Source organism: Octopus bimaculoides, chromosome 4 (assembly GCF_001194135.2).
Source record: "Octopus bimaculoides isolate UCB-OBI-ISO-001 chromosome 4, ASM119413v2, whole genome shotgun sequence".
Lineage (NCBI taxonomy): Eukaryota > Metazoa > Mollusca > Cephalopoda > Octopoda > Octopodidae > Octopus > Octopus bimaculoides.
The window spans coordinates 28,746,641-28,760,621 of record NC_068984.1 but is presented as its reverse complement, the minus strand read 5'-3'; the positions used below and the strand labels follow the sequence as shown (position 1 = coordinate 28,760,621).

The 13,981-nt window shown below is 32.2% G+C and overlaps 1 protein-coding gene across 3 annotated transcripts in view; it reads left to right on the top strand.

Moving 5' to 3' along the window:
* The window catches only part of LOC106882996 (lachesin), a 360,914-nt gene that overhangs the window by 88,527 nt on the left and 258,406 nt on the right, over positions 1-13,981 (top strand). The window lies entirely within an intron of this gene.

The following is a 13,981-nucleotide window of genomic DNA, read 5'->3' as shown; positions in this document are numbered from 1 at the left end:
TGGCAGTGCCCCAGCATGGCCACGACTGAAACAAGTAAAAGATAAAAGATATGCAGTAATCCTTCGATTATCACGGTTGTTACATTCCAAAACAAATAAAGATAGTACTGTACTGTATGTTTTATTATTTTTATTATAAATGCAAAACAACACCACACACTGTGCAATTCTTTGTTTACTCATCTACGGTACATTATGTATTTTCTTTTGATATATTTTAAGTGTGTTATACTGTGCAGTACTGTACTGTATCTTTATTAATTTATTAATTTTTAGGTGTGTAAATGCTTAAGTACTGAGGGCATGATAGGTGAACCACGATATGACAAGTGATTACTGTACCCCATTTTCTGAGTTTCATTCTGAAAATATAAAGTAGCTTGAACTAACAGAATACAATAAGTTTATTCTACCTTAGGTGGTGAGTTATTTTCAGTTTGTCTGTAAAGATTTCTTGATAGAAATATTTGAAAATACACACGGAGTTAAATTGTATTTTACCTCAACTCTGCTTTGATTGGGCTGACTTAAAACCTAGGACTACATTATCCAATGTATCTTTTCCTAATTTATGATGGCAAAGTGTTTGAGGGAGATTTAATTGCCATTTCTAGCTTGCTAAGTGAGCATATAAGCACCTCTTTATCAGTTCAGTAATCAAGTGATTTGTATAGGTTAGGATATCCATCTGTAAAACAGTTACTTGAAAGAACTTCTATACAATGAAGATCTGAAAGTATTCACTACACATAGTGCTGTACAGAAAATTGATTTAACATGAGATTTTAAATATTAATAAGATTGAATTCCTCACACATCCTGTTCTCAAAATATTTAGAAGACTTTATAAAATTACTTCATTTGCTTCATAAGAAACAAAAGATTACAAGCTTTTGTGAACCAAAAGAGCAAGGAAATATGTTAGTTTTGTAATTTCCTAAAAATAAATTTGCTAAAAGTTTGACCTTTTAGTCACTTTTTAAAATTTCCATAACTATTGTTTAACAAAATCTTGCATACATATACATGCAGAGCACAAATACACATACATATTCTATTTGAAACACACATATACTCATACACATACACACATCCCTGCATGCTCTTATTCACTCAAAAACACATTGTTTCATGATGAACATGAAGCAATTCATATACATGATCTCTCTCTCTCTCCTATACACTCGCACACTCTTTAACATTCACTCAAATGCACATGTATTATTTCTCATACACACACTCCTCTATTCCTACACACGTTGTTTCCTGTACACACAGTCTCTCTTTCTCATACATATCCTTTCCTTCAAACTATTTCACACATGCACACATAAGCACCAGCTCAGTCTGTCATACACACCTCTTTCTGTCTCATAAAACTCTTACTATTTTTCTCTTGTAAAAATACTCTCTTATGTAATCATACTCTAAGTTACAGAAACATTCTCTCACACTCTCCCTCCCTACTCTCTCTCTCTCTTCAAATTAATATATCTCTAAAACAATTTAGAATAAAATAATCTTAATTTACTGAGCTTAGATATTTTTCATTATAAGAATGGGTTTGATGTAAAAGAAATGAAATTGATGTAAAAACTATCAAAAAAATCTAAAGTACTTTAAGAATACAAAATAATTTATCTGAAATTAAACCAGATATAATATATTTCATGGTTTTATAGTCACAACAGGCTAAATCAATACAGTTCCAGTTTTACTGGTTGAAGAGTTAACCATTCCTCTCTACTACTATAATGTTCGCTTGGTAACAATGATAGTGTAGTTTATTACTTTATGCAATGTGTTCCAGTATGGATGTTTTATTATCTGGGAACATTACGTTGAAACCCTCCAAATAGCAACTCCAACTAATTTTATATTTGAAATTTTTGGATATTAAAGCAATCTGAGCTGCATACTAAATGATTAATGGGAGTCAAACAGTCCATAGTATTGCTTCTTATGACACACATCTCTCATTTTGTAACTTTTCTCTTGTGTCCAGTCTAGACAACATATTATAACTTCACTTTAAATGTCATATCTGTATATGTAATATATATATAATCCAGTTGTCTTGTCTCATCATTCTTCTTTCTCACTTGAATATTAGCAGCAAAGACTTTCAGTCACTCTGACTGAGTGTCTTTTTCCTTCTTTCATCTAAATTCACCTGCTTCACAAACCTTTTAAAACACCTGAAGTTGCTTTACTATCTTATTTCTTGCAATGACAATAACAGTTAGAATTCAAGTATCTGAAGTTTTCATCATTGTTAACATCAGTGTAGAGAATTCTTTTTGCTGCTGTAAACCTCCTTCACCAAGGGCCAGTCATTTGCCAGTTTTAAGTGTCTCATCACCTACCTTTGTATCATTGAAAAACACTCAAAAAACACCTATTTTTCACCTCAAATCAAGACATGACTTTCTATGTATTTGTCAAATAATCTGTCTAATTAAAGTACTGCCTAATTAATGCAAAATATCTTATATTTTCCTACAATTCAATACTTACGATTGAACTCCAGTCAGTTAATTGCATGGAGTTCTACCAATTTTATAGCATCTGCCTTTGTTACTAAAGATAGGATCTGGCAAGGCCAGGGGCCACACAAGGATCCATAGTCTGTTTTGATTTGGTTCCTATGGCTGGATGCTTTCCTGACACCAACTACTTTACAAAGTGTACTGAGTGCTTTCTATGTGGCTCCAGCACCAGTGCTTTTTACATAGTACTAGTGCTTTTTATGAAGCACCAGAGCTTCTTATGTGGCACCAGAGTTGCTTATGTGACACTAATGCTTGTCATGTGGAACCAACACCAATGCTTTTTCCCGTGGCACTATCATTAGTACTTTGTATGTGGCACCAGCACCAGACGGTTTCAACTAATTACTGTTCATTACTAGAGTGAAGTTTCCAATGAAGCCTTTAAGTCTTTAATAGTGGGAGATTTACACTTTCATGTTATCCTTGTAAAAATTGAACAGATCTAAATCAAGATGGTCATTCATTTGCTTTGTAGACAAAAACTCATAGGCCTGCTGATAATATTTGAAGTTTTGTACTGCATAACAACAGTAGAAGATTTAATGTCCAACAAGCTGATATATTCTTTCTTTGATAAAATATTCTTTAAAAACAAATTCCCTAAACTTCTCAATTGTTAGATTTATGTAGTCATGTGTGTGTGTGTGTGTGTGTGTGTGTGTGTGTGTGTGTGTGTGTGTATCTGTGTGTGCATATTTGTATATATGTAAATGTATGTATATTGTATGTGTATAATATATATGTGTGTGTATGTGTATATGTATGTGTGTCTGTATATATATATATATAGAGAGAGAGAGAGAGATTAGGCATGGCTATGTGGTAAGAAACTTACTTCCCAACCACATGGTTTCAGGTCCAGTCCCACTGTGTGGCAGCTTGGGCAAGTGTCTTCAACTATAGCCTTAACTGACCAAATCCTTGTGAGTGGATTTGGTTGATAGAAGCTGAAAGGAGCTCATCATGTGTGTGTTTGTGTCTTTGCTTGTACCCCACCACCACTTGACCACCTATATTGGTATGTTTGCATCCACATAACTTAACAGTTTGACAAAAAATACTGATGGAGTAGTTAGCAACCTTAACAAACATTAAGTACTGGGGTTGATTCATTTGGCTAAAGAATTATTCAAGGTGATACCCCAGAAGCATGGCCACAGCCTAATGACTGAAACAAGTAAAAGGTAAAAAGATATATATATCATATAAAGGTGGTGAGTTGGTAGAATCGTTAGCACTCCGAGCAAAATGCTTAGCAGTGTTTCATCTGTTTTCACATTATGAGTTCAAATTCTGTCATGGTTGACTTTGCCTTTCATCTTTTCAAGGTTGGTAAAATAAACTACCAGTTGAATACTGGGGTCGATGTAATCAACCCCCAAATTTCAAGTCTTGTGCCTATAGCAGAAAGGATATATATATATATATATATATATATATATAATCGCTGTCATCATCATCATTCATTTTTTAATGTCTGTTTTCAATGCTGCCTTGGGTTGGATAGTTTGACAGGCTCTGATTCAGCAGTGGTCTGTGTCAAGATCCAGTGTGTTCTTGAGTGGGGTTTCAAAGGCTGGATGCCCTTCACTTTACTGATTATACTGGGTGCTTTTTTCATGGCACTAGTGAGGTCACTAAGTAGCCCACATAACAAGACCTGCCTACAGGGAAAGGTTGTGGTATTGAGGGAGGTGGTTTCGTGCCAGGTGTTGAGAAGCTAAAATATGAGAGAGAGAAAGGAACAGTGGTTTGCTGTAGAAGAGATACATAGTTACTTACCCTAGATAGAGAGAAAGAAAAGTGGGTGGGGATGAGTTATCACAGCATATCCTCAATGTACATGAAGATGAATATAAAATAAAAAGAATAAGGACGGGAGATTGGAAAGGGTGGGTAGATTAGTTCAAAAGAGTGTAGAAAGAGTGTGACAGATGGTTAAAGATGGCGTTAGATATGAAAGCAGAGATCTGTGAACACAGGTGAAGGCATAGTCAATGATGAATATCCAGTTGGAGGGAGAAAGTGGAAGAATTAGGATTGGGTGGGAGAGAAGTAAGTGATTGGAAAAAAAGCAGGTTGAAAGCTACAGTATAATAAAATTGTGGATAGATGAGAAATAGTGAAATGATGTGAATTATGTGTGGGCTAAGAAAGAGATGTCCACTGACAGAAACAGAGCCTAGATGTACATAGGTGTAGAAGTAGTGAGTTTGTGAGTGATGATCAAAGTTGGGGCCTTGTGTATCAATGGCATATAGAAGAGAATGTTCATAGGAGAGGGACAATTAGAGAAAAATAAAGGGGCAAAGTATATACCAAGATTGCAGGATGGAACACAAAAGGAGTTAATTCCAAAGAGACTTACTAAAGTGAGGATGAAATATACAGTTCTCCTTTCATATATAATTGCAGCAGCTGAGTGAATATTGCCATAGTCAAAAGAGTGATGGAGGAATGCCTGTTAGAAAGATGAGTTGTGGAGAAGGTTTGACCAGGAGAGTCTGGGTGGCAGGGTATAAACATGAAAGATATGCTTTTAGAACTTCAATTTTGCTGAGATGGCTGGATTTTCTTGGTGCACAGTGAATCACTAATTGCCTCAGTTTTTTCTCCCCTGTTAGAATTAGTGTTCTGAGGTTGATCTTCATTACACCATCCAACATCTTCCTGTGTATTGCTCTTACTAAGGTTCCATCCACATTCAGCAATTGGCACTTCTTATGCTGCTCTCCTCATCTTTGTACTCCACATGATCATGATCATACTAGTACGAACGTCTCTCTTTCTCACTGTATGCCTCTTACTCTCAGTTTTTCTTTCAACATAGTTGCACTTTGCCATGCATGCACACTAATACTGCACCTCCACCAGTGGTGCAAGTTAGCTTCATTGTTATTTGTAATTGGCAAAAAAAGTTACAAGGTGGCTCAAATGCTGAAAGTTTTGTACATGGCACTTACCAGACTTTTGGCCATGGAATCACTTTGTAATTGCTGCCAATTAAAAATATGTTTTAAGTTCTATTTATCCTGTTACTATTACCAAACCAATACGTGTGTGTGTGTGTATTTTCGCACCAGCTTTCTAATTGTGAGAAAGATAAAATAGTGCTGTTCATCACTGTAATAAAATGGAATGCAGCCTTTTTCTTTCCCCATGAACTAATTAATTCTTGTTCTATTCTAGTTGAAAACTCAATATTATTCATTCAGTGCTATCGTCTGCTGTTATTTCACTCAAACTAACTAGAAGATGGCTTAAAACTTAATAATTAATTTTCTTCCTTTTTCTTATTTCTCCATGCATTATTCAGTCAACTTTCATACCATTTGTATTTGACAATGAAATGTAATGTTTATGTGATTCAATGGAATGGTTTAAAAAAAAAAAAATTTAATTTATCTAAGCATTAAAATTGATATAATACAAATAAGATAGTTTATCTGTATCAAATGCCTTTACATTTTTATTTCTTTATTTTTAATTTCATTTTAAGATATCAAAGTCTGAATACAAAAACCTGTTCTTTGGCATCATATTTTGAATAATCTTCTGAAATTTCTGCTGTACTTTCCATATTTCTTTATTTTTCTTCTCAGTTGAAAACTAATCTGCATTAGATTTAAACAGATTTCTAATTGATATTTCCTTTCAAACTGTTTTCAATTTCTCATTCATTTTCTCATTCAAACTATGTGAATGGCATCATGAGATAAACATTTGAAATATAGGATACTGTATTAGTTATGTCAGTTTGCTTCTTTTTTTCTATTGATCTTGTGGTCATTGCAAATGCAGATATATTGGGAATATACTTATTCCAATAGTCTGAAATCTTTACTTATAGATATTATATAATTGTCTATACAAAATTATGATTAAAAACACAAACAAATAACTCTTGAATATGATAATAGATGCTCTATCCTTGGATATAATACCTTGTAGTGTATTTTCAAAATAAAGAAATTCTACATTTTCTGATATAAAAACCTTGTTTACATTGTAGTCTTGATGTAGCAGTTTCTGTAAACTTTATGAAGTAAATTATAACTATATATTTACTGCATGCCATGAGTTGTGTGTTTCTGCAATTCATACATTAATAAAATATTACCAAGTCGAAAACTTTGAAAATAAAATCTCAATGCACTTAATGGTAACCATTTAAATAGAATTTATTATATTAAAGTGCTAATGAAAGTGTCCTGTGATGTAAAAAGATTTGTCACCCTGCATAAAGAGGATGGTAAAAGTGCGTGTGTAACAGAAAGAGCAAGAGGGTCTATTATATGAGTGCTAATGATAGGTTCCTGTGGTATAAAATATCTGTCACATACCACATACACACACTCCCTTACCTATGAATGTTATTTGTGTCCACATACACACTCAGGCAATAATTACCTGTGTGTATATGTGAGTGGTGTGTATGCATATGTGCGCATACTATGAGCATTTACATGTGTGAGAGTGTGTGTGCGTGTATGCTAGTAGCATTTGTTTGACACTCTATTTTCTCAACAATTTAATGCATGCATCTTAGAGTTAGGCATTGTCATGAAGATTGAATATTTATCTATTCTGTTATCTATATATTAGTAATTCTTATTCCTAACTTCCAACATAGAATGGCTATATGGTATATCCTTGATGTGGAGTTTTTCCTACTGTCTATATATATTTATAATCATGATCCTAACCTTCTTCATAAAAGATATGCAGCAATATATCCTGGATATGTGTATTACCCACTATATAATATCAAGTGCTTCTTAAATTATTTTATTACCAAAACAGTGTTTGTTATAGCAGATAATGATCAGAATGCAATAGTGAGAAGTGAATTGAGAGATGCAGAGAAGATATAGGAAAAGATTGTGGAAAGGGCAAAGATAAGAATTAGAAATAAAGAGTGGAGAATCAAAAATGAAAAGAAGCATTAACTTAAGGATGAAAGGAATGAAATGAATATAAAAATGAAGCTAGAAAGTGTTGTATGTTGAACAATGAAGCTGAAGCTAATAGCAAAAGAATGAGAATTGTTAATAAAGAAAGAAGTCAAAATATAAACAATGATAATAGGCCAGAATATTTGCAAAAGCCAGAATGGTAAAACAAGCTAGAAGAGAATTGGCAAGATTTCCTAGAAATTAATCAAAGTATTATGAAGGAAATGACAAAATACTATAACAAACCAATGAGATTTTTGTGGCTATCACTGTACCATAAAATGGATTGTGGAACTTTCATGGGTACTGCTTGTGTGAAGTTCTTAACTTGCAATATTAGGGAATGTTTTCTGAGTTAATTACAAAGTCCATCATTTTTAACAAATGGCTGTTTGAAAAGGGTACCTTGTGGTTATCTGGTTTTTTTTCAAACCATTATTTATTGTAAAATAATTTTAGTGTAAAGACAGTTACAGATTTTGTCACTACCTGAGAAAACACAGTCAAAACTACAAAAAACAAACATATATAGTCACACTTATGCAACTTGGTACATTGGTAAAATGTAAAATAAATTTTAAAATCCTTTCAAATTATAAGTGAGAGCTTAAAAAAAAAGAAAAAAATGTATTATTACCACTTCAATTTTAGAAAAAATATACACTTCTCTTTTTGGCTTCTAAATGATTAACATCAAATGTCATATATCTTTTTCCTTTATCATTTCTGTTGAATGTGTATGTTGTAGATGTTTGCAAAAATACGAAATGAAAGTTTTACAAATCACAATATACAATCTTTGTTACCTTTTAGCATTCTGAAGTTTTGATTGACTGTTGAGAAGTGTCATGAAAGAAATGTTTACAGAAGAAGCCAATTGCTTCAACTGTGTGACATATAAGTCATTTCAAGATAAACCTTATTATTTGTGTATGATATGGGCTTGATACCTCTTGCTGAATTCTTTTGTTTGAGTTTCTTTTACATATATATATATATATATATATATATATATATATATATATAAGAATGTATTTTTTCTCGTTTGTTTTAAAGTGTACTTTAGTGTGTAAAAATACCTGGGTTATATTCACATGTATTTCAATTCGTATACAATTGAAGTTATATAATTGTGTATCTAAGTAGTTGCATCTGTGAGTGAAAAGTATTCTCTTAGAAACTACATTTATTATACTAAGGTTTTTCTTTTGAAACTGACCCTAAATTATCATATATTTGTTTTGGGAGATGGATATGATCACAAACATGAAATGGTTTTAAAAACTTGTAATATAATGTTTGTCTTAACACATCAAGCACTTCTTGGTCTGAAAGACTGATATCATATTACTACTGCTGCAGAAGTATCTTTTTATAACTATCTCTGCCTTAGTGAAGGCAGAGGTATTGTTCTCAGTCGTTTGTTTTTTTGCCCATGGACAAGATATCTCAAGAACCGTTGTATGGATTTGGATGAAACTTTCAGGGATGTTTGGCCTTGTGACTGGCATGTACTGATTAGATTTTGGGATCAATGTGATACTAGACAAGGATTCTGGATTATCTTTCTGGTTTTTTTTTTTACTTAATTTTTAAGAGCGATTGGGTTCATTTTTAGTATTCTTGTTTGTAAGAGCAGTTGAGTTTATTTCAGATATTCTTATTTAAAAAATCATCTCTGGTTAATTATTGAGAGGACAATGGTGTTGCCTTGGCCGAGGTTTTCTCTCTCTGAGTGCCCTTGTTTTTTTTTTTGTTTTTTTTTATTATAGAAAATGAGTGGCTGTTATTCTGTATTGAATTTATAAGAACGTAAAGAACATTGATGTAGATTAGTTATGTTCTGTTGTAGAAAGTTAAGGCGTATGAGGCCATAAATTATAATCAAGTACCATGATATACTCCGTGTGGATATCTGCAAATGCTAGATCATGACATCTCACAGTAAACAGAAAAACACTTATTAGGGATCAGTGTTTGAATGTTGAGAAGATTGAATTATCTTTTGGCTACTGAAATATGGAATGGCTCAGTTTATCTAGCTTATGAGATTCCTGAAGAGTTGGTATTTGAGATTCACCCATAATGAACACTCTTTGGTATAATGGTGATAATGAAAGTAATTTATCACAGCTGCTTCTAGGCCAAAAGGAAGATTTTAAAATTAACACTGTAAAACGATGCAATTACACAGGGTGCTTATTACATTTGTAATGGATAGAGATATATCAATTATAAGGAAAACATGTGAAGTCAAGTACCTGGTAGTTAGAGAATTGAGCTTACAATCATAAGTTATGAATCTGATTCCTGCACTAAGTGCCATGTTGTGTCCTTACACAAGGTACATCATTTCATGTTGCTCCATTCAACTTATTTGAAAATGTGAATGTATGCATGCATGCATACACACATACATAGATGCAGTTAAAGCTTCGTATCCATAAAGCTCTTATCATCATTATTTTAATTTTCACTGAACTTGTTGAGGCATATTTTCTTATGATAGATGTTCCTCCTATTGCGAACCTAAACCTATTTCTAAGCAAGGTAGTATTTCCCATAGCTCTTCAAGTAATAAATAGCTCAATGGTTGAGCATATTTTTATAGAAGGTTATGGATAATGAAACCATTTACCTGAATATTGGATTTTTATTTTCAATCAGCTTGCAAATGTCAACATACAAATTCACTCTCACATACAAGCCATAAAATTAATTTCTTTCAATTTCCATCTACCATATCAACTTACCCAAGGTTACAATAAACACACCCAAGTACCCAACTGCGGGACTGAACCCAAAACCATATGGTTGGGAAGTGTATTTCTTATTCAGCTGCTTGTACATTTTTACAAATAAAATACTCAAATATTTTATTTATTCTTATGAATATGACAAAAATCACTTGATTGACTTCTCTGATCAGAGATAACCATCAATGTATGATTAATTGTATTGATATGAGAGGAAAGAGAGAATATAGTTAGTGTATATGTGAATGTTATAGCACTTCTAAGACTCATGAGAAGGTATGAGCTGAACTAATAATCAAATTTTCACTCTATTTATTTGTCATCTTGATTGATCAGTTCATTCCTATAATTTAAGTGATTATCTAACCACATATAACAGACTGATTGGAGATACTTAACAGAAATATAACAGTAAAATGCTATATATAAAAAAAAATGAAAGTTTTTGGTTGGAAAGTTAAAGCTTTTTAATTTTTTTTTTTTTTTTCATTACATACTGTTTACTGTAATGGTGGCATTGAATCAGCAGAATATGACTGAAGTATTTTTCAAAAGAATGGTTCCATTTCTACAACAGAAAGATACCAAGGAAATAGTTAACCATAAATTGTTACAACATACATAGTATTAGAAGCATAAAATCTCTGCAAAAAGCAGCTGACAGCAACAAATATATATTGAAGGATTACATTGATTTTTCTCTCACTAAAACCATACTTTCTTTCAGCTTTGTCATTCATTTGCTTTCCTTACTTCCCACTGTCCATATTTTAGCTCTTCTCTCTCCCCACTACCCTCCTGCCTTTACCAACCTACATTTCCTGAGAGAAAATATCAGAATTTAAAAGATGTAAAAAGAAAAAAAGGAAAATAATAACAAAAATCTGACGATATATATGTTATAAAGAAATGAGAATGCGCAGAATAATAGTCTATATACATACCAGTTAAGCTGCAGTAGTGTTGGATGTTTCTTAATGTTTTGGTTAGTTAAAACAAATAGAAACTTTCCTGTGCCTTTCTCTGTTACTCTTTCTCTATATTGAAGTGTGTTTATATTGATACACATGCTTAGACTTTATTGCTAATATACTCATATTATTATACCTCTCTCCCATTCTCTTTCTCTCTCTGTCTCTTTCTCTTTTTCTCTCTCTCCCGCGCACACACATGATTAAAAGAAATATTTCTGCAATTGTTTAAACTTGTGACATCCACACACACTCACACGCAGTCTCCCCTCTCTCTGTCACTCAGTTTATTTGCATTTTAAATAAAAGGTTCAGTTTGATAGTCTTCCTCATTTTCCCCTCTTTTATTTTTTCTCTTTCATTTAAGAATTTACCCAAATTCTCTGAGCTCTGGCATTTTGTTTCTTTGGCTCCTGTATTTCAGTATTTGTTTACTATTTTACAATTTTTTCCCTCTGTAATTCAATGCCTTAAAATAGATAAAATCCGACTGGGCCCTTATTTCTATACCAGTTACTCAAGCTACATTATAATTTCGTCTTCAGAAATTACTATTATTCTTGAATTTCTTCACATCAAAAAGAATAGCTATATATTTTCATCATTTGTGTTTCAACGTATTTTCATTATTCTCGAACATGTGTAGCAATTTCATGATCATTTTATTCTTTATTTTGTCTATTTATTTACTTATGCATTGAAAGGAAGAGAAAAAAAACAAAACATACTTTAGGTACGTAGCTCTGAGCTGGGTGAATGAATTCATCTATCAAGCACTTTAAGTATATTTTATACTAATAAAAACATCTGCTTTCTAAGCATACACATGAAAATATATGATTTCATGCACACACGAATAAATATATATATATATACATAGATACACGCACGCACGCACACACACACACACACACACACATACACACACATATGGTTCCCAATCAGTCTGAGTAAACTATTTTATTCTCCATAGTTAATGCATGCATTAGTTTCTATGGAGATTATAGCTTGATCCAGCATGTAATCACTTTTGGAAGGAAGGTTGGGTGGTCAGAAAGAATGCACAGTATTTCTGGTATCACTAACACTGTTTGATAAGTACAGTCAAGTACCAAGAAATCATTCAGTTAGGTAAAATAAATCTTGCTGGTAGTATTACCGAATCAGGACATTTTGAAAAGAAACTCTTTTCATATTGCTTAGTGTTCAAAACTTAGATTGTGTTTATTAATAATGTAAGTAAATAAATAACATTAATAATACTTATTTTCAGAGATTGAATTTCTTTTCCTTGTTTTATGTTTATATTGTGTATTAACATAATATCATTTATCTTTCCCTCCAACCCCACTTTCCCTCACTCTGCCTTTCACTATTTTAATTTCCAATATAAAACCAGTTTTCTTTGTTCACTTTAAATATGGTATTGATCTTATTCATTATGGAAATGGTATTGTTGATGTTAGTCTTACCAAAATATAATTCACTTGAAACTGGTTTGTTCCTCTCAACAGATGGAGATGTCATATTAATTAACAAATGAATGCCTATTTATGGTTGGAAGCTAAAAAGAAAATATTTATCCTTGTATTTATTTACTTTTTGCCTTTTTGTTTCTTGCTTTCCTAATATCTTTTTTTATATATTCAAATTTTTTTTTTAATTCCAAATCCTAGAAACTAACTATAATAAAACAGTTAGTTTACATATTAAGTTAAAAAAAAAAAAAGGAGCAAAAAAGTTATTCTAAATAACATAAAACAAATACTTGAAAACTGGAAATCCAAGAATCCATTGCTCTTTAAAAACCCTTCTGAAAAAGCTCTTACAAATATTTAATATAATTACTTTTTTTCTTTTTTTCATATTTAAAATGTTTTAAAATATAAATACGCAAATAATTTACGTAGATTAGCATATTTTTTTTAAATTGCTTTATTGCGCATCTTAATTTTGTTTCAAGTACTTCAACAGATTCTCCTTGTTAGTTGACAATGACCATGTTAATGCATGATGTAGTCATCTTTCTCTCTCTCTCTCTCTCTCAAATCGTATATTTTGATTGACTAAAACCCTTTAGGGCTGTCCTCCAGCATAGCTGCAATCCAATGGATAACAGAATAAAAAAGTGAAGTGGTTAGCACAGCTACACAATTTACTGCTGACATGCCATTCAAATACTTCAGGTGAAGTTACAAATTTTTCCATCTTCTTCACCTGTATGTCTGCCTATCTAAGGAATGTAGTTTCAGGTTCAATCGCAATGCATGAGACCTTGGATAAGTAACTTCTACTATATTCCTCAGCCAACCAAAGCCTTGTGACATAGAAATTGAAATAAGAACATCTGATATGTATGTTTAGGAATGGATGTGTGTTTAAAAAGCTTGTTTCTTAACTATGTGGTTTCAGGTTCAGTCCCACTGAATAGAAACTTGAACAAGCATCTTCTACTATAGCCCTGGGTCAACCAAACCCTTTTGAATAGATTAGTTAAAAGAAAACTAAATGAGAATTTTTTATGGTAGTAAATGAGCATTGCCATCATGCAAGGTTGTTACTTTCCAGACTTCCATGAAAAACATGTCTGACCAAGGGAAAATATGACCTTTCTTATGAGTTAGTTGCAGGAAGGTCATCCAGCTATAGAAAAATAATCAAATTCTGTCAGACTCATTCAACCATGGGAAAGTGGATGTTAAATGATAATAATGATCACACATGTATATATATATATATATATATAT